Below are 26,615 nucleotides of genomic sequence, written 5' to 3'. Positions count from 1 at the left end.
CAAACTTCATTAACTATATTTGAATTTTGAGAAATCCTTTCAAACTTCATTAACTATACTTGAATTTTGATAAATGTTTTCAAACTTCATTAACTATATTTAAATTTTAATAAATTCTTTTAAACTTCATCAACCATATTCAAATTTTGATAAATTCGTTTAAACTTCATCAACCCTGTTCAAATTTCGATAAACCCCTTTAAACAAATATCTGAAACTTCCTTCCAATTTATTTAAACCTTAAACTCGTTCAAACTTTCCTCTTCAATCAATTCCCCTATCTCTCCAAACTCCTCTTTTCTTGGAATCCTAACCTAAAATTTCCATCCGGAAGTTGCGATAAAATGTCACTGCCTCGATGTCCTTTAGATTTTTCAATTTTTATTTCCTCCGAACTTTCCTACCCAGTAAATCACCGTCGTTTTTCTTGAATTTTACACCGGCTTTTTCTTTACCTCCTTAAAGTGTTCCCGAAGTTCCTCCCGCCTTTTTTCTTGTTACAACCTCCTCTACGATATTTTTCTCCCGTTGGATTTTTCCAAATTAAATTTCTTCCGGATCTTTCCCAGATTCCACGGTCCGCTTCTTAAACTTTTACGCCCGCTTCCACGGTTTCTTTTTGCCATACAATTTCTTCTACAACTTTTTCTTCAATATGCTGCCTTTTTTCTGACAATTCTGTTAGTATCCAATTATCAACCTCGTACAGTAACTTTCTTTCTTCGAGCTCAGTCTTATTCCTTTGCGAACGTTTTTTTAAACTTCTGTGTAATTATTCTCTTTTTATGACATTTTCATAGTAATTAAATTATACGGTCCTTTTTAGTGAAAAAGTATTGTACTACTTTTTTAGATTTCTTTTCTTTCCTTTTGTAAAATTTTTTAGTTTTGAATATTCAGAACTTGGGTCATTGTTAATGGTTTGTTAACAATAATATTGTTTATTGTTGTTGAGGATGATTTTGTGTATTTAGATATTGTTGGTTTGACTTAGAGACGCACTGGAATATTTACTGGATTATCTGGAGTCTCATCTTCAATGAATTTGAATTTTATCTTCAATAAATGGGAATATTGTTTTGGAGATACTCGAATATTATCTTGGATAAACTCCAGTATTTAACTTGAATAAAGTTGAGTATTCAACTTGAATAAACTTGAGTATTCCACTTGAATAAACTCCAGTATTTAACTTGAATGGTCTCCAGTATTTAACTTGAATAAACTTCAGTATTCAACTTGAATAAACTCCAGTATTTAACTTGAACAAATTCCAGTATTCAACTTGAATAAACTCCAGTATTTAACTTGAATAAACTCCAGTATTTAACTTGAACAAATTCCAGTATTAAACTTGAATAAACTCCAGTATTCAACTTGAATAAACTCCAGTATTTAACTTGAACAAATTCCAGTATTTAACTTGAACAAATTCCAGTATTTATCTTGAATAAACTCCAGTATTTAACTTGAATAAACTCCAGTATTTAACTTGAACAAATTCCAGTATTTAACTTGAACAAATTCCAGTATTTATCTTGAATGGACTCCAGTATTCAACTTGAATAAACTGCAGTATTTAACTTGAATTATCTCCAGTATTCAACTTGAATAAACTCCAGTATTCAACTTGAATAAACTCCAGTATTCAACTTGAATTACCTCCAGTATTAAACTTGAATAAACTCCACTATTCAACTTGAATTATCTCCAGTATTAAATTCGAATAAACCCAAATATTTATCTTGAACATATTACTCTATAACCTGAATATATTAATTCATCATTTTACTCTCACGAATTATAATAAATATATAATTTTTCTTATTCTTGACTATTTAACGTAACGTCCACCAAGCTCTGAATTTTATTTTCATGAAACATTCATTAAATTTCCACTGTAATATTTCTTCTTCAAATTATCTTCTGCTGAAATTATCTTCTCAACTCCTTGGATTCTTCAATTATATTTATCCTGGAAAATTTAATTTAGAGATTATATTTCATTATTTATTAAAGTTATTAGTAAATTAACATTTTATTAATAGTTTATTAAAATTTGTATATTTTTGTTGTTACTGTATGTTGATAGTTAAAACTTACCACAATTTCGATTGTTCTTCTCTTCTTTTTACGTTTGTTCAAATTTTGCAGTTTCTTCTTGGAAATTTGTGTTCCAAGCTTGTTTTTGTTTTCAAGTTTCTTGCTATTGAATTCCTTTCAGACTGCTGTTCGACTGTTTCTACAAACACTAAATAAAAACAGATTTATGTGATAATTTAAGGGTTTAATTTTGTAATGAATTTGAGAACTTGAGAATTTTAAAGATTGGGGATTTCTAAATATTTAGGTTTCAAAATTTATATATTTGAAAATTTTTAAATTTTAGAAGCTGAGATTTGTAAATTTGAGATTTTGAAAATTTGAGAAATTATGAATTTAAACATTTGTTAATTTTTAGAGATGAAAATTTGTAAATTTTAGAAAGTGAAGACTTGAATATTTCTAAAATTGAGAAGTTGAAATTTGAACATTTATAAATTTGTAAATTTGCAAATTTGCACATATGAGAATTAAAAAATTTTAGGATCTGAGATTTGTAAATTTGAAATTTTGAAAATTTGAGAAATTGGAAATAGATAAAAGAACACACAAGACTATCACTATTACTACTACAGTCAGATATTCAAAATCATCCCCTATTTTTCCCTCTCACCTATTCCCTCACCTAATCCACAAACCTAACTTCCTAGTACACATCCTCAAAATACATAAATCCATTCCCAAAAAGATTCACCCCACTCACCACAAGCTTCCAAATCAGCTTCAGACTATCTCGATATTCTCCAGCAGGATTTCACAAGAAACCCCAAAACGTTGTCGACACAATCCACTCGAATCTTTTCAACAAAAACGAATGCAACTGATCCGGGTGCATCCACATTGCACCCGAAGGAATTTCCATCGGTCGTTCATTTATCACGCGATCCTCCTCGAACGCAATTTGCGTTGCCATTATTCGAGCGTTTATCAGCGTTTTCGAACCTCCTCTTCCTTTTTCCCTTCGCTGTCCTGTATTTCTTTCAATTTATTCGCGATCTTCCGCTTCCGGTCTCTCGCTTCGATTCGCCGGGATTTATTCGCGCCACTGATCCGAATTTATCGTCCACGAATTTTTTCACGTTCCACGCCATACCGTGACGCGTCCAAGGTGTTTTTCTATGGTATCTCGGACATCGCTGAATTTCCCGGAATTTCCGCCTCCTTTTAATGGAAACTTTCTGTTAATTAAATTCTGTGGATTGATGAGGAATTTCGTTGCTTTTCTAGTTTAATTAGTTGTACGTGAATTTTGTTCTGTTGTACGACATTTTTTTTTGAACGAGTTTTTCAAGACAAATTTTACCGTTCTGATATTTTGAAAAATATTTCTTTTTAGGTTAATTTTACACTTTTTGGTTATTTCCAAAAATTTTCATTTCTTCAAGTATTTTGTCAAATATTGATTGGAGGGTCATTTTATTAGTTCAACGCATTGGATATTTAGTCTACGTATATCTTTTGTTTGGGTGATTTTTATTTTATCTTAGATTATTTTTTCAGAAGTGGATGAAATCAATCGAAGAGTCTTTAATGCTCTGTGAATTGTTCATAAAACTTGTTTAATAAATCCTTTTTCACTGAGATACTCAGGAAAATAATCTAAATATTTATTACAAAGATATTCAAGGTTTATTAATTTTTCTTGAAGAATTCAGTTTTCTAATTTGCCTCGTTCAGTTTCAGAAAATCTTCGACAGTTCTGTAACATAAAAAATAGAACAAATTAGTATTATTTTGTCAACAGATTAAATTTGAATAGTTAGATCGTATTCCTAAATTCTCAAATTTTAAATATGAACATAAAAATCCAATTGTATCAAGTTATATGAAGTTTTGAACATTGAATACCATTTTTCTCAAAAACTATAATCTTCACGACAAAAATCAATAGCACAAAAAATATGTATTTTAACGAGATCTACAACTTTTGTTTGAAGTATTTTTTCAAATTTTCATTATTTGCGGAAATAAACGTCAAAAACCACCATTCATAATCTCCATGGAACTTTAATTTGAGACTCGAACCTATAATTTGCTAGTTGCTATCTAATTATTACTGCAACGTTAAGGAAATTAAAGAATGTTGAAATGTTAAGATTTTCAGCAACATTTGACTATGCAGATTGTAATCAGAATTGACTCAAAATTGCGTTTTATTTTAAGGAAACATGACATCGCTTGCATTCATGATCACCCTGTTCACATAACGCAAGCAATGTCCACAATCAAGTATATATTATAATAAATGCCTACAAATATATTCTTTAACTCTTGTTTAACTTAGTTAGTGTGAAACAAACAGTATGGCAGTGAACCATAAAAAAACCTTGAAGCAGTGTATTAAGTCTCATCCACATCTTACAACCTCATCCGTTCACAAACACAAATGTCCACAGTCCCTAATGGCCCCTTAAGTAATCCAACCATTAAATTCCTACAAATATATTCTTCAACTCTTGCTTTACTATGCAACCCATCACTATATCAGTGAACAATAAAAAAGTCTCAAAGCAGCGTATCAAACCATATCCGAAACTTGCAATCCCCATCACTCCATTCACAAACCTAAATGTCCACAGTCCCTAATGATCACTCAAGTAATGTGACCAATAAATTCCTACAAATATATTCTTTAACTCTTATTTTACTATGCAACCCATCACTATATCAGTGAACAATAAAAAATTTTTAAAGCAGCGTATCAAACCGTATCCAAAACTTGCAACCCCTATCACTCCATTCATAAACCTAAGCAATGTCCACAGTCCCTAATGGTCACTTAAGTAATTTGACCAATAAATTCCTACAAATATATTCTTCAACTCTTATTTTACTATGCAACCCATCACTATATCAGTGAACGGTAAAAAATTCTCAAAGCAGCGTATCAAACCGTATCCGAAACTTGCAACCCCCATCACTCCTTTCACAAACCCAAATCTCCACAGTCCCTAACAGTCTCTCAAATCCTGCCAATAAACGCCTACAAACACAGTGTTCAACTCTCATTTCTCCATGAGACTCATAATACATCAGTGAACGATAAAAAAATCCTCAAAGCCTCATATCAAGCATCGTTTCAAGATTTCCTCGAACGTCGGCATCCAAATAAGGCGTCAAAGGCCGCATAGCGAAATTGAAATTTCCCTGTGAAGACGAGCAGAATTCCCCGCGTGTTTGTTTGTCCGTGGTAGATGGTTTGAAAAAATTTGTGCGTGTAAAATGCAGGTCGAGGTTCCCCGAGCGTTCTCGCCGTAGGATAGGTCGATTAAAGCGTGTTTCGCCAGCGGGCCGATTCAGCGTCGGCAACGTGTCGCCCCGGCAGCTTTCCACGGCTGATATACATGGAATAGGAAAACATTCTCGCTGGAAAACGGCCGTGGAACGTAAATCTATGCTTTGAACAGCGTTTCTGCTCGTCTCTTTTTCCCGTGCACGGTACACAGAGTCTGAGAAGCGACATCAAAGAGGAACGCGTGCACGCCGAAAGAGGAACAGAGGGGTAGCCCGGTGGGGTGAGCATGAAAGCACAGGTGCATATCGTCGTTCGTTTGTGGGATACGCTGCTTTTTGGGCTGTGACAGGCTGCGGGTGAACAGAGAGATTGACGGGAACGGTGAAGGAAAAGGAGAAAGGTTAATGGGAAAGAGGGGCGCAGAGAAAAGGGAATAGAAGAGTTGAAAGAAGGGAGGAAAGGGCGATAAGAGACGCTGAAGATGCTCCTCGATATGCCTCAAAAAATCGAATGCTACATACTATTTACAAATTTTATATACAGGAAAATATGTAAAAACTACCCCTTTAAAGTTAAAAATAAACATCGTAAGATTCAAGAGAATAAACTCACGTGTCTTTGAAGAAGATTTACTTTTTGTAGTCAGTGGAATATTAAAAAATTTGTTGTCTAAATTAGAATGAAAAGGGAGAAATTTCATAGACAGTTAATTCTTTAAGACTAACTACATAACTTGTCAATAAAACTTTTTGTTAGACTGTATTCTTTCTGTGTTTATCGTAAGAAAATGACGTCATAGTGATGTCTAGGACGACGCCATTTTTTGGCGCGAAAGTGCACGTGAAATGGAGGTTGAGGTTATGTGGTACTTCTTATTTAAATTAGAATGGAAGGAATGAAATTTCATAGACAATTAATTCTTGAAGTCTAACTACATAACTTGTGACTAAAACTCTTTGTTAGACTATATTCTTTCTGTGTTTATCGTAAGAAAATGACGTCATAGTGACGTCTAGGACGACGCCATTTTTTGGCGCGAAAGTGCACGTGAAATGGAGGTTGAGGTTATGTGGTATTTCTACCTGATGTACTGAGTGCAAAATTTTATTAAAAAATATTACATGTTTTTGTACGATGACATACATAAAATTATACATACGTAAAATTAATATAAGCATACAGAAATTATGTATATGCATATATGTACATTAGAAGTAGTGTATAACTAGTCAGACACGTACATAAAATTCACAGCATAAAGAACATACTCGAGGTAAATTATATTATACCAAAACGAGAGAAAGAAAATTTTGAGCCACCCTAATATAAATACATCTTCACAATACATTAAGAGCCTCCTCTCGAGTTGATCATTTTAGTCTCTTTTTGTTCTTTTATCTCCATTCTGCCGGTAGAATCAGCTTTCTGGGCTGAATTCTTTTCTCCCTTCTGTCTCTCTGTTTGCATCTTTGTGTCCTAGTGTCTCCTTTCAAATCTCTGACTCTTAATCTCTCTTCATTCGACCTCCCTCTCTCTTAATCCATGCGTTCCTTTCAACTCCCCTTTTCTAGGATTCCGCGACTTAATCTCTTTAGTCTGTGACCCTCTTCTCTTTGGATCTCTTCAACTTCCCTTCCGTAGGTGAAGAACACTTCCTTCTCTTTTAATTCTTGCCTATTTAGATCCTCTACCCTCTGTTCTCGTTGCTTTTGATCTGCCATTCTGTTACACTCTGTTCTAGTAACCTCTCGGTGTTTTATTGATTTTTCTTCTTAAGATCTCTAGAACTCTTTTTTTATACTTGGCTACTCTCGTCGATTTTTATTCTCGTTGCGCAACTTCTTTTGAGGGAATAGGGGTGGAATTATATCTCTTTAGTTCTGTATTGCAATTCTGTTAATATTGTTAATTTTATTGTTAACAATAAGATATATTGTTAATTATAATCTTGAATAATGTAGGTTGGATTTTTATAATGCTTAATTTTAATTACAATATTCTTAACTTCATTTTATAAATTCAGAATTAAAAATTATATTTGAAAATTCATATACATGTAATTAAAAATAAACCAATACATTTTATTTGTACAATAAATTGAACTGTAACTTTGTACACATTTTCTGTAGAACTTAATAATATTTCTTTTTAAATCATCCACGTATGATTCACACAAAACTCTTCTCTATTAATTTTTTATAATGAAGTGAATTATTGAGTACGACAAAGAAGGCTTCTGCAATATTCCTTACTCAGAAAAAATTGAAACAGCTAACACGAGTTACCAGAACAAAGAATGCGTTAAAAATTGTTATTAAAATGAAGGCACGGTAACGGCAGTTTCATCGGCAGGGTTTGAAGCGGGCAATCACGAAGAGTTTAAAAACTTCTTCTTTTTCAATTCAGCCAAGGAAAGTTTGGCCGTTGTCGGAAACGAGATTCCACGGTTGCCCGAAATATTCGCGACTGTAATCACGTTCATTTGAACGCGGATGCATTTTAATGGCACAAACGAGAGAGGAACTCGATTCGAAAAGTTGTCCGCTTTGTTGGGCAAAAACTTAGGGCTCGTTAAGTGTCGTGCATTAGCGTGACACTTATCAGAGAGAGGACAGGCTCTCTCAAGGTACACAGGCTGAGAAGGATAACGGGAACGGAGGATTATAGGAGGAGGAATGTCTGTTCTTGTGTCGACATTTGCTGCGAAACTTGCTGAATTCTTGGAACCTCGAATATGAATGCCTTGATGAATTTCGTTTGCGAAAGACGGAATAGCAAGTTAATCTGGTAATTGGTTTCAATTATATCGTTTCGAATATTTTTCTGCTCTTAATTTAATTTTGCAATTTTATTTGGGTATATTTATTTAAATTAATAATTATTTTAGTAGATCATTATTTGATCGTTTCGATCACGACTTAAAGCCGTCACTAGTATACAAGTTATGTTTATATTTTAATGACGAATGTATCATTTATACTGAGAAAGAAATTTATTCATTTAACTTGAAATATTAGTATCAACTACTTGGAACTATCTGAAATTATTTAGCTGACTATTTAAAAATTATTTAACCTAATAATTATTTTAGTAGATCATTATTTGATCAGTTTCAACCACTACTTAAAGCCGTCACTAGTATACAAGTTATATTTATATTTTAATGACGAATGTGTCATCTATATTAAGAAAGAAATTTATTCATTTAACTTGAAATATTAGTATCAACTACTTGGAACTATTTGAAATTATTTAATTGACTATTCAAAAATTATTTAACCTAACAATTATTTGAATAGATCATTATTTGATCAATTTCAACCACTACTTAAAGCCGTCACTCGCACACAGGTTATATTTAAATTTTCATGACCTATTTATTATCTATATTAAAAAAGAAGTTTACTTCCTCAGAAATGTTCATATGAACTACTTATTTGAAACTGTTGTGAAATAATGAATTAATTGTTTAATAATATAAGCTTGACGATGTATGATTCATTTATTATCGTTCCGATTTTTGTATAAATTTCTCGGTGAACGATGAGGCAATGTTTTTATTATTCTAATAGTTCGATTGAAAATGATGGTGGATTAAATTTAGAAACAATTTCTAAGCCAAACAGAGCAATAAATCGTGCGATCCCTTTGCAAATAAGAAGTCAGAGGTGAAAAATCACAGAACACCGAAGGAAAACGTGCCAGATTAAACAATGGAGCGTAAGATCATAAAGGAAACATTTAATTCCTGCCTGTAGGTAATATTAAATTTGTAGCTAAACTTTCCACGATAACTAAACTATTAATCTTCTTAAAGATAACCAGATTTACCAATGAAAAAAATTACTAGAATTTTAAATTTCAGTGTGTTAAATAATATTCCACGTGTAGTCATAAATATTTTATAAAACATGTAATAAATTTTAAATGTTTTATTAAATGTAAGTATCATAAAAATTAATAAATTTGTATAATAATAGTATAATAAATTAAGTGTTTTATATAAATAGAAAGTGTTATTTATAATATAACATATCAAATATATTTATATTTGTATGTAATCTATATACAGGGTAGAACATAACATATATCTTAACGTTGCAAAGAATTTATATTAAATATTGAGTGATAAAAATAGAAAATTTTTAATAAATCAAAATGAAAGATTTTTAATAAATACGAAGTATTTCCAATGACTGAAAAAATTATAATTATTTAATTTAAATATAAATGTAAGCCTAATGTACATTCTATAATCTAAGACTAACCTAAAATTTTTCTAAGGACAATGGATATTTCACTTCGATAAAATTGCTAATACATTTAATACCTCATTTAATATATTACAAAAATTGCACTACTCTCCATAAGTAGTGAAACTACTCTTTACTTTAACACAAAACATTATACAAAATTTGCAGGAAGAAAATTGTGAACAATGAAAGATTCGTATAGGAGATCGATCGTGTAGAAATTAAAAGGACGAAGAAGAAACGTTGACAATTCGTCAGCGTTTCGTAGACGGGAAACACGGTATTGGCCAGCTGGCGCGATTTTAACGATTTCCGGTTGCGAGTTCGATACGCATTTTGATGGCCGTGTGTTACGTTCGATCGGTTCGACGACGTAAAGCAGACGAGTCGTTACGTTCGAATTACACGGCCTTCCTTTTCATCCGATAATTTCATCCTCTTCTGCTCCGCTCGAGTTTGTTGATCGTTTCGTGTATAGTACGATTCGGAAACCTTGGGGCGTTTTATGAATACAAACTTCTAATGAATTCGATTCTATTCGTCTTATTAACTAATTATAGCAGAATCATCGAATTATACCAGTGACCAGTACAATTTTTTCCCTCAAAAAATTCACGCTTCCTAAGAATTCGCTACGGGTATTGAGCATCTCGCTGCACGCAAGATCCATTTCAACGCCGGAATAAAAAGCGCTAATAAAGTTTTCATCAGCAGCTCGGGATTAACGGGTTTTCTTTGCTCCGAAGTGAGTCGCGACGATAACTTGATCGATATTCTACAAACGAGCCTTCTACTTTTCCGACAAGTCGTCGGCTTGCGCCGACATAGCGTTGCGGCGCCTTTTGAACTTTTCAACATCTAACGTCAATCATACACTCTGTTTATGAGCGATATTTCATCCTCGTACTCGAAAAAAGTTAGGTTTCAACATTCTGCGGGGAGATGCTTCCACAAATATTTTGCATTGGTTTCATTTTAAGTACTGCAGACTCTCTTTTTTATATTTTATTTGAGAACGTGATCAATTTTTTAATGTAAGTTGATCCTGGTGTTTTTAGTAGTTCGTATGATTTTAATTAGTGATTATTAATTGTGTAATGCAAGTTTAATTAGTAATTGATATTAATGATGTTATGCATTTTTAAATGATAATTAATTTTAGTGATGTCATGCAATTTTTATCAGTAATTAATATTAATAACGCTATGCAATTTTAATTGATAATTAATTTTAGTGATGTCATGCAATTTTTATGAATAATTAATATTAATAATGTTAAGCAATTTTAATTAATAATTAGTTTCAATGATGCCGTGAAATTTTAATGAATAATTAATTTTAGTGATGTGTAAGTTTAATTAATAATTATATTAATGATGTATTGTAATTTTGACTGATAACTAATATTAATCATATAATACAATTTTAAGTAATGATTGATATTAATGTATGTAATGCAATTTTAATAAATAATTAATATTAACAATTTAATATAATTTTTAATCAGATGACTCTTATATTTGAATAAAAATAATTTACAGAAGTCCCCTACCCATATATCAAAGTATTTTTTTTATTAATCATAAATTATGATATATATATAGTAATTTGTACAGTAATAGAATTGGAGTCTAAATTCTATAAAATGAATTAGTTGTTGTACGATTAAATTATACTTATAAATTTTCTCTTTCAATCAAGATTCTGAGATTGTGAACGTTTATATGTGTATGACGTACGACAGTTTACATCTGGACATAGCAGAAGTAGGATATGTAAAGACACTATTTTGAATCTTTAAAGAAAAACAAAGATTTGCTTCTACGAATCTAGAAAATGTGAAATTTTGCCAAGCTTCGTGATTTAACATTGCTATGTTAGATTTCCAAGTCTAGAAATTTAGAAATTTGGAAAATTGGAAAATTGGAAAATTGGAAAATTGGAAAATTGGAAAATTGAAAATTTGGAAATTTGGAAATTTGGAAATTTGGAAAATTGGAGAATTGGCAATTTAGGAAATTAGTAATTTAGAAATTTAGAAATCTAGAAATCTAGAAATCTAGAAATCTAAAAATCAAAAAATCTGAAAACCTAAAAATTTAGAAATATAGAAAAATAACTTACATCTAAATATTTAAAAAATTTCTTTCACCCAAAATTTCTTCCCAAAGTTGCAAAATTTATAGAAGTAAAAATATCAACACAAAGAAACGTCACCACAAAAGTTGTAAAATTCCCGCAGTCCTTATGCAAGCACCACTCGACACTTTTCAGAAACCTCTCTCAATCAATTTGAAACTAACCCATTGAATCATCGTCGCATTCAGTGTCAAAATGCTTCCACAACGTTCGGTAAAAATCGAGTTCTGCGAGGCGTGTTCGAGCGGATACGAGAACCAGTGAATCCCAGACTGGAGTATCAGCAGGGTCGGATTTTTTCCACTCAAAGAATTCTAAAAACCGCTCAAACCCATCACTACAATCAAAAAACCTCCAAAGCACATTTCAATTTCCTTGATGCAACCCAGTCGCGCTTAATCACTGTCATCCAACTCCATAAGTCACCAATTGAAACGAAATCTACTCCGCTATAAAACCGGAAGTTTCAACCTCGAGAAAAATTCACGAGAACTCGGTAGAATTTGAACGTCCTCCAGAAACTGTCTAAAAAGCGTTGGCGTAAGATGGAGGACCAAAATAATCAGCTGCCTGTTTGCGTCGAACCTGGAGGGATTAGATTTGCTCGCGTGAAAAAAGTTCGCGTTCGTGAAGGTTTTTAAAATTCGTGCCTGCAACCCGGCGAGTTGGTGAAAAGTTTTTTTCTTAACCTCGAAAACCGTTTGACGAAGAGGCAGGGTCGGTTGCTCGTCAAGAAGAGCTGGCTTCGCGAAACTAATGAAAGTAGAGGAGAATTAATATTACACGTCGACGGGGGGTTGAAAACGGGATGAAATAAACGAAGACGAAATATTGCTATTGGAGATTACATATTCTCTATGGTTCTTGTAAATGTACTGGAAATTTTTTTATTCTTTTTGTTTGTAATTTTGTTAGAATTATTACTATTTGGAGAAACTTGTTTATCTCTGCTTGGGGGGTAGGTGAAATGTTTCACGTAACTGGATGCGGCCCTGCATAGGCACAGAGAGACAGAAGGTACGCGAGTGCGAGTGGCGATGACGGTGCATTTGCGACACGGTCGAGGTAACGACAACCCATGGATTACTCGCGCGACACGTGTCGACGACGTTTACCCGCGTCACGTTAACGTGTGCATCGGCGTCGTTCCGCGTAAGTGCGCACAGAAGTGCGCGTACACGTGGTTTCGATCCGGTTGCGGATGATTTACATGCGGTCCCGCAACACCGGCTGCCCAACGACACCGACACTTTCCGCTTTTGCGTTTTAGATCCGTACGCTCCGACGATTTCGACTTTACCAAACGACCGCGGAGATCGAACCTGATGCGCTCGTTTCCGGACTATTCCTGCGGGATGCAGGCGTTTCGAAAGTACATAGTGAACGGTTTTTGGTTCGTCGACTGTGGAACTTTTGGACGGCGCTTTGAATGTGTTGGGGTATTTCGGGGATGGGGATTTGGGGAGATAGATGGGTTTGGAATTTTTGGAGTGGGACGATTGGGTGTTTAATTAGGTGGGTATTTGGGAAGGTGGGGATATAGGGATTTGAATATTTGGAAAATTGGGAGGACGGAAATCTGAGAATTTTGGGATTTTAGGATTTTGGGATTTTGGGATTTTGGGATTTTGGGATTTTGGAATTTCTGGGATTTCTGGGATTTCTAGAATTTTGAAATTTCTGGGATTTCTGGAATTTCTAGAACTTTGAAATTTCTGGAATTTTGGAAATTAGGAATTTTGGAAATTAGGGATTTTGGAAATTAAGGATTTTGGAATTTAGGGATTTTGGGATTTCTGGTATTTTTGGGATTTTGGAACTTCTAGAATTTTGGAAATTAGGGATTTTGGAATTTCTGGAACTTTGGAATCCATAGAATTTCTAGAATTTCTGGAATTTCTGGAATTTCTGGAATTTCTGGAATTTCTGGAACTGGAATTTTTGGAACTTTGAAATTTCTGGAAATTTGGAATTTCTGGAATTACTAGAATTTCTGAAATTTCTGGAATTTCTGGAATTTCTAGAATTTCTAGAATTTTTAGAACTGGAATTTCTAGAATTTCTGGAACTTTGAAATTTCTGGAATTTATAGAATTTCAGGAATTTCTGGAATTTCTGAAACTGGAATTTCTGGAGTTTTCTAGAATTACTTGAATTTGTAGAATTTCTGGAATTTGTGAATTTCTGGAGTTTCTAGAATTTCTGGAATTTCTGGAACTTTGGAATTTCTGGAGTTTCTAGAATTACTGAAATTTTGGAATTTCTGGAGTTTCTATTATTTCTGGAATTTCTGGAATTTCAGCATTTCAGCATTTCAGGACTTCAAATACGAGAATTTAAAATTTGAAAACTCAATTTGAGAATTTGAGGTTTTGAGTATTTGGAAATTTGAGAATTTGACGACATGATAACTTAAGAATTGGAAAATTTGTAAACTTGAAAGTTTAAGAATTTAAGAATTTAAAAATAATTTGAGATTATAAGAGTTGTCAATTCAAAATTTAGTGTTATAAATTCATAAGTTATATATAGCCTAAGGTTGTTTAAACACTAGATTTAACATTAGTACATTACAATAAATTCAATTATTCATAAATCTTGATTTTGATTAATTTTAATCTCCATGCTCTTCATTTACGATTCACAAACTTCCAATTTCTACCCTCTACTCCCACTTTCCTACTTTAATTGCAATTTAAATAATTTCAAGAATGACTTATATAATTTCCTATTAAGAGAAAAAGAGAACTTCACCCTGTAACGTCATAATATTCTAAAATTTCACCTGCACTAAATTTACGTCTCACAAACTTTCAATTTCCACCCCTTTCTCCCACTTTCCTACATTAATCACAATCCAAATAATCCCAAGACCGTCATAAATAATTTCCCAACAAAAGAAAGAAAACCCCTGTAACGTCATAACCTTCTAAAACGAACCTCCTTCGTATTCGCGTCTCGCAAACTTTCAATTTTCACTTTCCTTTCACTTCGCAAGCGTTGAATCCCCGCGAAGTCACCGATTGGGTCAAGTATCGTCTCATCCCCCGGCAATTTCTCGCGTCCCATGAATCATGGTCCCTCAAAACTCCATAATCGTTCTGCTCGTCGGAAAAACTCCTCGGGCCAATTTATCCCGCGACAGTTTTCCTTCTCCGGGGTGGGTGTCCCGTCGTTCGTCGGGCAGGGGTTTGATTCACGTGGCGCGTGATTTAGGGGATGGTAACCCGCTTTCGAGGACAGAACGATAACCCAAGTTTAAATTGGAGGGTCGACCACTTAAGATTCAGTTCCATAAACTGGAAAGTTCAGTCCCACTTTCCATAGTGGCGCGTAAGGGGGTGGTTGGCCTACCCGCTTGACGCTGCAATTAGGCGAGTATTTTCGATCGAATTCAATTAGCCTCGGCTCGAAATCGCGGAGACAAAGTTCGCGGTGTCTCTCGCGGACCAACCCTCTCGATATACTCGTTCGAATAAAAGAGGGCGTGATTTATTTTATTGTTGAGAAAGCATCGGAAGTTCCGTCTGCGCCTTTTGTTTCATTTTTCTGCGCTCATTGTTGTGGAGGATCTTTGAGGATGAAATGGGAAAGCTTGTTACCAAAAGGGGGGCGGGGGTGGGGGAAGTTTGTGCAGAGGGAAATTGAATTGATTGTACTGGGTAGACACGGGGGATTGCGGTAGAGTGGCGGACAAAGTGAATTTCAAACAAGTTGGAAGAACCGTGTGGCAGGAATTTTGTTTGCTAAATAATTTCGTTGTCGAAAGGAACAATGGAAGACGGGGAATTTTATCATGTTTTAAGGTTGAACCGTTACTCGAGTGTATTATGACTTTTATGCTCGCGTTCTGCGGTTTTATTATTGAAACATCGTGAAAGTCCACGATTGTATTATTTGGAGGCACGTGGATGTGAGAGGTATTGGGGGTTGGAGAGATCTAGAGATATGGGGATTCTGAGATATGAAAGGAGATTTGAAAATGTGGGGATTTAGGAATTTTAAGGTTTGAGAAAGTGAGGATACAGGGATATAGAAATCTGAAAACATAGGGATTTAGGGATGTAAAGATTTGAAAATATGGGGATTTAGGAATGTAAATATTGGGAATTATAGGAACTAAGGGTGTAGAGATTTGAAAATATAGAATCTAGGGATGTATAGCTGGTGAAAACATAGAAACTTGGAAATATAAAAATTTGAAAATATATCTAGGGGGAAATACATATACTTAAGAATATAGAGATTTAGGGATATTTTAAATAAAAAGTATAGAGAACTGAAATACTTATTTGCTTTAGTTAACATCTTCATTGTCACCCCTGCTTTAAGAAACATACTAATTTTTTAATTAAATCTATTTTGGAACTTTATTATATCACTAAATATATTTATCGAATATAATTCAGATAGAAATTTGTAAAATTCTACTTTTTACCCAGTCTACTATCTGAAACTAACATTGTTTTCTTGTTTTCTGTTTCAGGTGAGTCTGCTTAATTCTCCATCATCAAAATGGCGTCCCATGAAATTATACATCGACATCGTTCATCAAACTTATTGCAATATTACGGTAAAAATTTATAAATTTTACTATTTCCTTTTTCTTAACTCTTTTTTAAAAAAATAGTATTAGTATAGATAATTTTTTGAAGGTTGTATCAACCCTCAAACTTATATCAAAATTCTATTATCAAGAATAAATTTAAAAAAAAATTTTGTTCAAATTTAAAAAATATTAAAAATAGAATAATTATACCAGTAACCAGTACAATTTTTCCCTCAAAAGAATTCACGCTTCCTAAGAATTTGCTACGGGTATTGAGCATCTCGCTGCACGCAAGATCCATTTCAACGCCGGAATAAAAAGCGCTAATAAAGTTTTCATCAGCAGCTCGGGATTAACGGGTTTTCTTTGCTCCGAAGTGAGTCGCGACGATAACTTGATCGATATTCTACAAACGAGCCTTCTACTTTTCCGACAAGTCGTCGGCTTGCGCCGACACAGCGTTGCGGCACCTTTTGAACTTTTCAACATCTAACGTCAATCATACACTCTGTTTATGAGCGATATTTCATCCTCGTACTCGAAAAAAGTTAGGTTTCAACATTCTGCGGGGAGATGCTTCCACAAATATTTTGCATTGGTTTCATTTTAAGTACTGCAGACTCTCTTTTTTATATTTTATTTGAGAACGTGATCATTTTTTAATGTAAGTTGATCCTGGTGTTTTTAGTAGTTTGTATGATTTTAATTAGTGATTATTAATGGTGTGGTGCAAGCTTAATTAGTAATTGATATTAATAATGTTATGCATTTTTAAATGATAATTAATTTTAGGAATGACATGCAATTTTTATCAGTAATTAATATTAATAATGTTATGCAATTTTAATTAATAATTAATTTTAATGATATCATGAAATTTTGATTCATAATTATTATTAACGATTTAATGCAATTATAATTGATAATTAATATTAATCATGTAATACAATCTTAAGTAATGATTAACATTAATGATGCAATTGACAGTAATGCAATCTTAATTGATAATTAAAATTAATTATTCAGTATCGTTTTTAATGAATTTCCAAAATACAAGGTTACATTAATTTCAAGGAACTTTCAAAATAAGATAAAATTTATAATTTCCAGAAGCAACGGTAAGTTCTAAAAATTATCATAAACATTCAACATTATTTAAAGGTATATCATTAAAAGTGTACTAAAATAAATTTATGTAAATTGGCTGCAGTGACATGGGTTGAACCGATGAATCTTTGATAAACGCACAAAATTTTCCTAGAACGAAGAAAGCCCGGTATAAACCAGATCGGAAACTCTGTAGCCCCCACAAATTTTCGCATCCCCTGACCGCCCAGCCACCCCCCAATTAGCCTTGTCAAAAGCACGCGTCGAAGCTTTCGCAGCGAGCCCCCCGGGCTCGCATGGCTGACAAGGAAAATGAAATTTCCCGGTGGCGGCTGAACAAAACGGAAAAACACCGAGGGCCACGGAATTGCGTCCGAGAAATGAGGCCCGCGGTAACAGACATCCCCCGTCGTTCTATATTTCAAGGGGGTTGCAACGGTGTTTCGACCGGTCAGAACTCCGCGAAGTCATTTCGAGGCTGTTTCGGCGCAATAAAAAGGGGTTGGCAATAAAGGCCAGTGGCGCGGTTAACTAAAATAAAAGGAAGAGAAAAAAAAAGAGGAAGAATCCGTTTTTCGCCGCGGGTGCAATGGAACGTCTCCATGGTCCGTGCTCGAGCACGGGACAGTTGACGAATACGAGCGCAATTTAATCTAGCGTTCCTTTTTGCGACGCTGTTTTCCACCCGCTGGACCTGCGGGATTCATCATCGAAGTTGTTGCTCTTGAAATTGCTTCCCCCTGTCCCCTTTTTCTTTACTTTAAATGAGAGTACGGACAGGGGAAGGATCTCCCGGTCGTTATTAAACCGAGTCCTTTTTATTTGACGCCGCGTCGCGATGTCGCGTTCGTAGTTGATCAACGAGAGATTAATTTATGGAGTTAAATTTTGTACGCCGTTCAAAAATATTTATGGAATTTTTGGTTGCGAACGGGGATGGGTGATTTGTACACCCGAGCGATGTACGATGTTTGTTAACTAGTGTTTCGCGGGAGAAATTGATGAGGATTGTTTCGTGTAGTTATTCCGATTTTTGTATTATACGATATTTATTGTCTGCGCGGTATTCCCTGCCTTTATTATGGAGCCTGGGAATTATTGATGGGGATTGTTTCGTGAATTTTGTGTTTTATGATGTGCAGTTTGGATTGATGAACTTTGCGGTTCGATACTTTTCAAATGTGAAAATTTGAAATTTAAACTGCTGAAAGTATAAATGTTTCTAATTTGAGGAATTTGGGGGTTTGGAATTTAATATCGATGAATTTTGCAGTATTGAAATTTCGGAATGTTCGCATTTGTGATGATTAGATTTAGAAATGTAATTATTTTGATTTTCAAGTTTAGGAAGAATTATTAAATCGTTCAAAAGTGTAATAATTAGGAGAATTATTGAAATTATCGAAACTATCGAAATTATCGAAATTATCGAAATTGTTGAAATTATCAAAATTATCGAAATTATCGAAATTGTTGAAACTATCGAAATTAATGAAAACTGTCGAAACTATCGAAACTATCGAAATTATCGAAATTATCGAAATTATCGAAATTATCGAAATTATCGAAAACTATCGAAAATATCGAAAATATCGAAATTATCGAAAATATTGAAATTGTCAAAAATATCGAAAATATCGAAACTATCGAAACTATCGAAACTATCAAAATTATCGAAAATATCGAAAATATCGAAAATATCGAAAATATCGAAAATATCGAAACTATCGAAAATATCGAAATTGTAAAATTTATCGAAATCATCCAAATTATCGACCTATCAAGATTTCAAATTTCCACATTTCCAAATAAGCAAATTTCTAAATTTGAAAACTTAGCATAATAATTTCCAACCCCAAAAATCTGTAATTTCCATATTTATACAACTTTACCTTTTTTAATTAGCAAAAAATTATTCCAAATGTTGCAGCGTTGCTTCTTTTACATTTCCATTCTCAATTGCTGCGTTAAATTCTGTCCACCATAATTAGGCACTCACATACCTCAATATTTGCTAATTACTACATTTTTCATTCAATTATTTACGCTAATTAACTCGTACAGTATACTATATCCATAACATACTTCACATTCCTATATCCTTAACCTCCGTTAATATTTATACCCGATTTATCCCAAACATCCAAAAAACAGAACTTATTTTCACATTCCTGAAGTCAATTTTCTCTCGTTCGTTTACGTTAGAAGTGATTGTAACACTTTGAAAAATAAGAACGTTTGTTTTCCGTTTTAATAAAACGTTTTAATGAAGCAAAACATGGCAGAACGTTTATTTGCGATTCCGTAAAGGTGAAATTTTACGAGTGGTGAATTATTTTTCTTCATTTGAAATTCGCGTTTTGTGTTTGGGGGTGAATGATTTTTCTTTTTCAAAGTGTTCGAATGTTTCGTGTATGAACTTTTTTGCTAAGAATTTTTGCTATCTGATACTTGAATTAATGTTTATCATTTTTTTTTATTTTGGTAGAAGCTTGCGATGGAAGTAGTTAAACTTGAAAGAAATAAAATATTTAAGTGATGGGTATGTGCACATGTGGTGTTACATGTGGTACATGTGTAAACAATTATTCGCATTGTGCTCGTCAATTTTTTAATTCAAATTTTTCTTCACAGTTTGTATAAATAGTACAGTGTTTAATTAACAATATATAACATTAATTATTAGTGTAATTCAAAATTGAAGATACGTGTGAAGAAATATTAATGTCATTAGAAATTAAAAATGTATGTAATGAAGTATTAAGTTAATTAAAAATTAGCAATGTATGTAATGAAATATTAATTTAACTTAAAATTAAAAAGAAATTGTGACAGAGTATTAACTTAATTTAAAATTAAAAATAATTGTAACAAATTAATAAAAAATTACAAACAAATATAATGAAATATTAATTTCGTTTTTAATTAAAAATAAATGTAATCATGAACCCCAATAAAATAACCGATTACACTATATTAATTTTCACCATTACAATTATGTAACTACTTTGCAAATTAAAATACCTGGATCCTAATAAAAAAACATTAAAAAATTATCTCCAATTTTTCGTTAAGTTCTAATAAAAAATTATTGAGGAAACCTAACCTCCAAATAATTCGTTTCAGTTTATTTCAAAAGAAAGATGAAGTTTGTTCGTTTTTCACACGTTTTTACGAGAGCAGGAAACGAAGCGTGAAAAAAACATGAACCCTCGATAAACCCTCGTAGGAATAGAGAAACAAATTTGTGAAGGAAGGTTGCATTCCGTGATGAATGAAACGAAAGGGAAGACGTATACGCATTCCTAAAGCCACACCATTCGTAATCCAAACAGCTGGGTATTAATAGGCAGAAAAGAAAACAGTGAAAATTTTCAGCGACCGGCGTCTGACAATCGTCGAACAGCTGACACGCGGTCGGACTGAAAATACATTTTTTTTCTTCTTGCGGATTTTTGCTCGCGAGCCATTGTTTCCTGACCGGATTTTGTACGAAAAAAAAACACGCGTTTGCGAACGCTGCTGAATGTGTTAAATTGATGTTGCGTTATTTTTAGGTTAACTCGGAAAATTATATTTGTCTTTTAAATTTAATTTATAAATAAAATTTTATTTATATTCAGTTTAACTAAAAATACCTTAATAAAACATTAATTTTAAAGTAATTACTTGATTATTGGTTTTAATTCAATTTTGGTTGAAGTTATGTTTTGTTTGTTGAAGTAGTGATGGGTTTAAGTGTACGTATGAGGGTGAGTGCTATGTGAAGTGACTAAATTATTATATTAAATAATTAATAATAACTAAAGTACTATGTGCAGTGGTTAAATAATTATTGTATCAAATTATAATGGCTGTGTACAAAAGAAAACATGATCATTGCAAATATTGCAGAATGTATATCTTCTTAAAAATTGAGGTTGTGTTATTTTTAGGTTAACTTAGAAAATAATATTTCTTTGTCTTTTATTTATATTCATTTTAACTAAAGATATCTTATTGAAAATTAATTTTCAAGTAATTATTCGATTGTTGGTTTTAATTCAATTTTGGTTGAAGTTATATTTTATTTGTTGAAGTAGTGATGGGTTTAAGTGTACGTATGAGGATGAGTACTATGTGAAGTGACTAAATTATTATATTAAATAATGAATAATAACTAAATTATTATGTGTAGTGGTTAAATAATTATTATATCAAATAATAATGGCTGTGTACAAAAGAAAACATGATCATTGCAAATATTGCAAAATGTATATCTTTTTAAAAATTGATGTTGCATTACTTTTAGGTTAGGTCAGACACTAAAATCACATTTATTCATCTTTCATTTATATTCATTTTAACTAAAGATATTTATGTTTATTTTAACTAAAGAAAATTATAAAACAATTGAGTTGTTGAATTTCTATATTTCTATAATTTGTTGTTTATTGAAATTCAATAGTTGATAACATCAGTTTTCATTGATAATCAAGTACAACAGCTTGTTCAAATATACATTCTTTCACGTAACATCTTCAAACTCCGCTTTTGAATGAGTCTAAAAATTGCATAATTTATCGCCTACGAAGTGTTCTGTATATCCGAAATAAATGACTTCCGCAAACAAAGTTATTGAACGAACCTACAAACTTTCATTGAGAGCACTGAGATTTTTCTAGTTTTCTAAAATTTGATGAGCACTTTGTCAATTTTTCAAGAATGACTAAATTTCTTAAAAATTATTTTCAAGAACCCACTTTGACAAAAATTGTTTTGTTCATTTTATCTTCACTTTTATTTTATTTAACTATATGTTCAGTTCACTTTGATAAGGTGTTCAATTTTTCAGAAACGTATAAACTAATTTGCAGTTTGTTTAAATTTTCGACTGAGTAAATTTTACTTTGAAACAAAATTCATTCTTCTACTTTTATTTTTATTTTAAAAATTGAACGATTTATTGTTCAGCAAGGAATCAGTCAATTTTTAAAACAAACATTGTTAAATTTCTCAGAAACTAATAAACAAATCTTGAGTTATTTCAAAATATTAACTGAGTAAATTCTACTCAAATAAAATTTATTTTCCTATCTTTGTCTTTATTTTAAAAATTCAAAAATTGATTATCTGCCAAAGCACTCAGTCAATTTTTAAAACAAACGTTGTTAAATTTCTCAGAAACTAATAAACAAATTTTCAGTTCTTTCAAAATATTAACTGAGTAAATTCTACTCAAATAAAATTTATTTTCCTATCTTTGTCTTTATTTTAAAAATTCAAAAATTGATTATCTGCCAAAGCACTCAGTCAATTTTTAAAACAAACGTTAACTTCCTCAGAAACTAATAAACAAATTTGAAGTAATTTTAAACTGTCAATTTTGTAGATTTTAATCAAACAAATTTTTCAACTTGATAAATTTGTTAATCTTCCTATTTAAAATTGAATAACATATTACCTAAAAACTCCCTCCTCCAAAGTTCTTAAAATTCGAACAAATCTACAGAAATACTCACAATAAAATCATTGCTCGAACAAGAATCCAAGAAACATCTCACAGCGATATCAAACCGGAAAGACGCAATTTGAACACTGTCCTGCTGTCAATTTCTATAACGGGTCGAATCTCGATCATTCCGCGTCATAAATACGGACCATATGATTGCCGGCCGTGTCTGAATCATCGTCGCAGAAAATATCTCGACCCAAAGGAACCGGCACCGTGTTTCCCACCTTTGGAACAACTAACTATCGACATATGTATCTTCTCGATTTTCCTACGTTTCTTTATCCGTTACAATTTCAAGGCACTTTATCTTCAAAATAATTTTCATCTGGAGATCAAACGTCTTGACGAAAGATTTTCCTTTCTTAACATTTCATTCACAAAATATTTTATATTCTACCTTTGAATTTATTGTTTTTTGGGGTATTTTATATTTCTGTTAGGTGATGTTTATTTTCTGAGACAGTTGTTCTTTATGTAATTTATGAGGGAAGATTTTTTAGATGTCAAAGAAAATTTGTGAGGATTTTTGTATTTCAAACTGAGGTGTTATGTTTGAAATTTAAAATAGTTATTTTACTTGTTTAGTTTAATTTGTTTGATTTTTCTGAGCTTTTTTCTTTGTTTGTTTATGAGAATTTTTTCAGTGATTGACATAGTTATGAAATTATTATAAATTTGATAGATTAATTTTTGAGAAAAACGATGAAGAATGTAGACAAAAATTTTCTATCTTCCAAACTAAGTTATCTAAACTATTTATTAATTTTTTTCAAATTTTCACAAGTTTCTCAGTGTTTTTTTCTCTTCGCGTATATATTTCAGACAAAATTCAGTTGAATCATAAAATTGATCTCTGCAACGTTTACTCAGTCATTCTTCAGTTAATTCTCGTCAAATGAATCATTGTTGAACAACAATGCAGATGTGACGTATCCAGAAAATTTTCCATCTCTTAGAAAACCTTCGACTTCTTCACTTTTCTCAGTTTTCTTCTTCAAATGTAACATATTTTAAAAAACCGCCAACTTCGTTTTTCTTAATTTTCTTCTTCACATGTAACATTTTTCAAAAAAACGTCAACTTCACTTTTCTCAATTTTCTCCACAAATTCTTCAGTAAAAAATTCTTCATTAAAAAATTATTCAGTCGCTATAAAATTGATCTCTAACCTAATTATCCTTCAGCCAGAAGAATTATTCTTATGAAGATAATAAAAATGAGACGTGAGAAGAATTCACCTCCGAATCAGCTAAGTCACTTCTAAATAATCTTCCTCAATTTTCTTCTTTCTTCGCCCACAAATTTTTCAGACGAATAAAATTAATCTCTAATTATCCGGCAGTCAAATGAAGTCTTTAGAGAATAATGAAGATGAGATGAAAAAGTCTTTTGAAGAAATTACTGATTTTCATAGACTCAATTTTTCTGAATTATTTTCTTTGACTTATTAAAATATAGTGATCATAAAATTCATCTAGAATTAATCTAGAATGATTATTCTTCAGGTGAATTAACTTTGGAGAATAATGAAGATGAGATGAGTGAAGAAAGATTCAACTTTGAAGAAACTGTTATTAATTTATAGAGTCAATTTTTCTGAATTATTTTCTTTTACTTATTAAAATTGTATATTGAGCATAAAATTCATCTAGAATTGATCTAGAATGATTATTCTTCAGGTGAATTAACTTTAGAGAATAATGAAGATGAGATGAGTGAAGAAAGATACACTTCTGAAGAAACTGTTATTAATTGACAGAGATTCAATTTCTAAATTATCTTCTAAAAGTACATAGATCAATTCACAAAATGATTACTTTTCATTTAGAAGAATAACTTCGGAGATCGATGAGAAAGAAAAAGGCGAAGAAACGATTTGTCATCTCGAAGCCATCACTCATTTCTTTGGGAGTCAAAAATAATTTCGGATGAAAAAATAATTCCGGTCGCTACTAAATTTCAGTCAAACTATTGTAAAATTATTTTGAGTTAAATAACTGTTATATTATTTCAGTCACATTATTATAAAATTATTTTAGTTAAATAACTGTTAAATTATTTCAGTTGAACAATTGTAAAATTGTTTTAGTTGAACAATTGTAAAATTATTTCAGTTGAACAATTGTAAAATTATTTCAGTTGAATAAAAATTATTTCAGTTGAAAGGCTGTAAAATTATTTCAGTTGAACAAAAATTATTGTAGTCGAAAGGGTGTAAACTTATTTCAGTCAAATTACTGAAAAATCCCTGAAACAATTATTCATTCTGATGTAACTTCCGGTGAAAGACTTTTCACCTTTCGAAATATCACAGATTTCTCCAATTTTCCACAACTGTCTGCACCCAAAACCATATTTCATTTGCACCGTTTTATCTCCACTCAGAATTAAAAGAGAAGGAAAATGAAGAAATGACGAAGAAGACCACATCTCAATTTCCACGATCCTCCAAATATTCTTAATCAAATTAATTTCGAGACAAACCTCCAAAGAAGAAAAATCCAAAGAAACATCTTGCAAATTTTCCCCAAATTCACTTTCACCTACAATCCTCACCAGCACCTGTAATTTTGCACCCCATTTCTGTATTTTGCACCTAGGTCAATAAAAAACAATTTCACCAACGCTCCAGATAACATCGACACGTTACAAAAGGAAAAGTTTCCTTCAGCACACAAGAGCGTCACACGACACACATTCCCTTAAAAGAAAGGGAAAGAAAAAAAGGTGGACCAGCAACAATGCCTTTTTCATCCTCCTAACGACCGGGAGCACGCTGGCCTTCTAGTTCCTTTTTTTTGTCCACCCTCTACCCCGTTTTTTACAGCGTTGTTTTTTTCACGCTGCAGGAAGGCAGGAAGCTTCTTCGCGCTCGACGTACCTTTTTCCTTCTCTGGTTGTTCTTTCTCGCCCCGGCACGAGTCGCTCTTTTCTTCTCTCATCTACCGTCCTCCTCCTCGTCCTCCCCTTCGTCCTGTTGGGCTCCTTTTTTCTCGCGGCCACGGCTGTGCGGAATTCGAACCGGGGTTCGATTTGGCGGCACCCGGTTTGAGCTGGTCGGCATAACTGCGTTCGAGTAGACCACTCGCTCCCGGACCTGTGGACTCTCTCCTTTTCTCTCGTTCGTTCCTCACCTCCTCACCGAATAGTCTTCGTCGCTCCTCCCTCTCTTTTGCTCCCGTTTCGGCAGCCTTCTCTATCTTGGCCGCGTTCAAAGATCTCCGGTCGTCGCGACGCGGAGCGTCGGCCAGCGCTAGCTTCGAGCGTTCGTTTCAGTCACGCGGGAAATTGATCGCCTTTCATCACCTCCATGTTGCATTCGATTGTGCATCGAAACTACTTTCGACGAGTTTTATGAATGGAAACTATTTGCTGTTCTCAAAATGGGCAACTTCGTTCTCTTCGGGTGGAAATTCTTGTTCTTGTTCGTGTCTTTGCGAATATCTTCGAAATTGTTGGAGATACCGAGGAGTTGTGAGGAAGAGAATTGTAGCTTGAAGTTTTACGAAGAGATTGATACCTGGGTCATCTTTCTGCGTTGAGTAGTTTTGGAGATTTGAGCTGATTTGTACGACAAGGTCGAAGCTACGTGTGAAGGTTCAGTGTGGAACGTAGTACTACGTTGTTTTTGTTGTGACGTGAATACGTAGATGGAAAGTTGTGTTGAGTTCATGGGATAATGGAGATAAAAGGCTATATTGATGTAGTGAAAATATTTCTGGGGAGTGCAACACA

At 32.8% G+C, this 26,615-nt stretch overlaps 1 protein-coding gene and 1 long non-coding RNA gene across 3 annotated transcripts in view; one reads left to right on the top strand and one right to left on the bottom strand.

Annotated features, from left to right (window-relative positions):
• Window positions 1-26,615, top strand: part of Ror (tyrosine-protein kinase transmembrane receptor Ror) — a 344,042-nt gene that overhangs the window by 120,439 nt on the left and 196,988 nt on the right. The gene's annotated exons all lie outside the window — the stretch shown is intronic.
• Window positions 2-26,025, bottom strand: LOC143265940 (uncharacterized). The gene is made up of 4 exons (XR_013040713.1): window positions 25,762-26,025; window positions 2,807-3,802; window positions 2,104-2,251; window positions 2-1,975 (listed from the first exon to the last, which is right to left on the bottom strand). It is a non-coding gene; the product is annotated as an uncharacterized LOC143265940 (long non-coding RNA).

The sequence above is a fragment of the Megachile rotundata genome, chromosome 15 (genome assembly GCF_050947335.1).
Source record: "Megachile rotundata isolate GNS110a chromosome 15, iyMegRotu1, whole genome shotgun sequence".
NCBI lineage: Eukaryota > Metazoa > Arthropoda > Insecta > Hymenoptera > Megachilidae > Megachile > Megachile rotundata.
The sequence above is the reverse complement of the archived record's forward strand: the minus strand, read 5'-3'. Positions and strand labels throughout refer to the sequence as shown.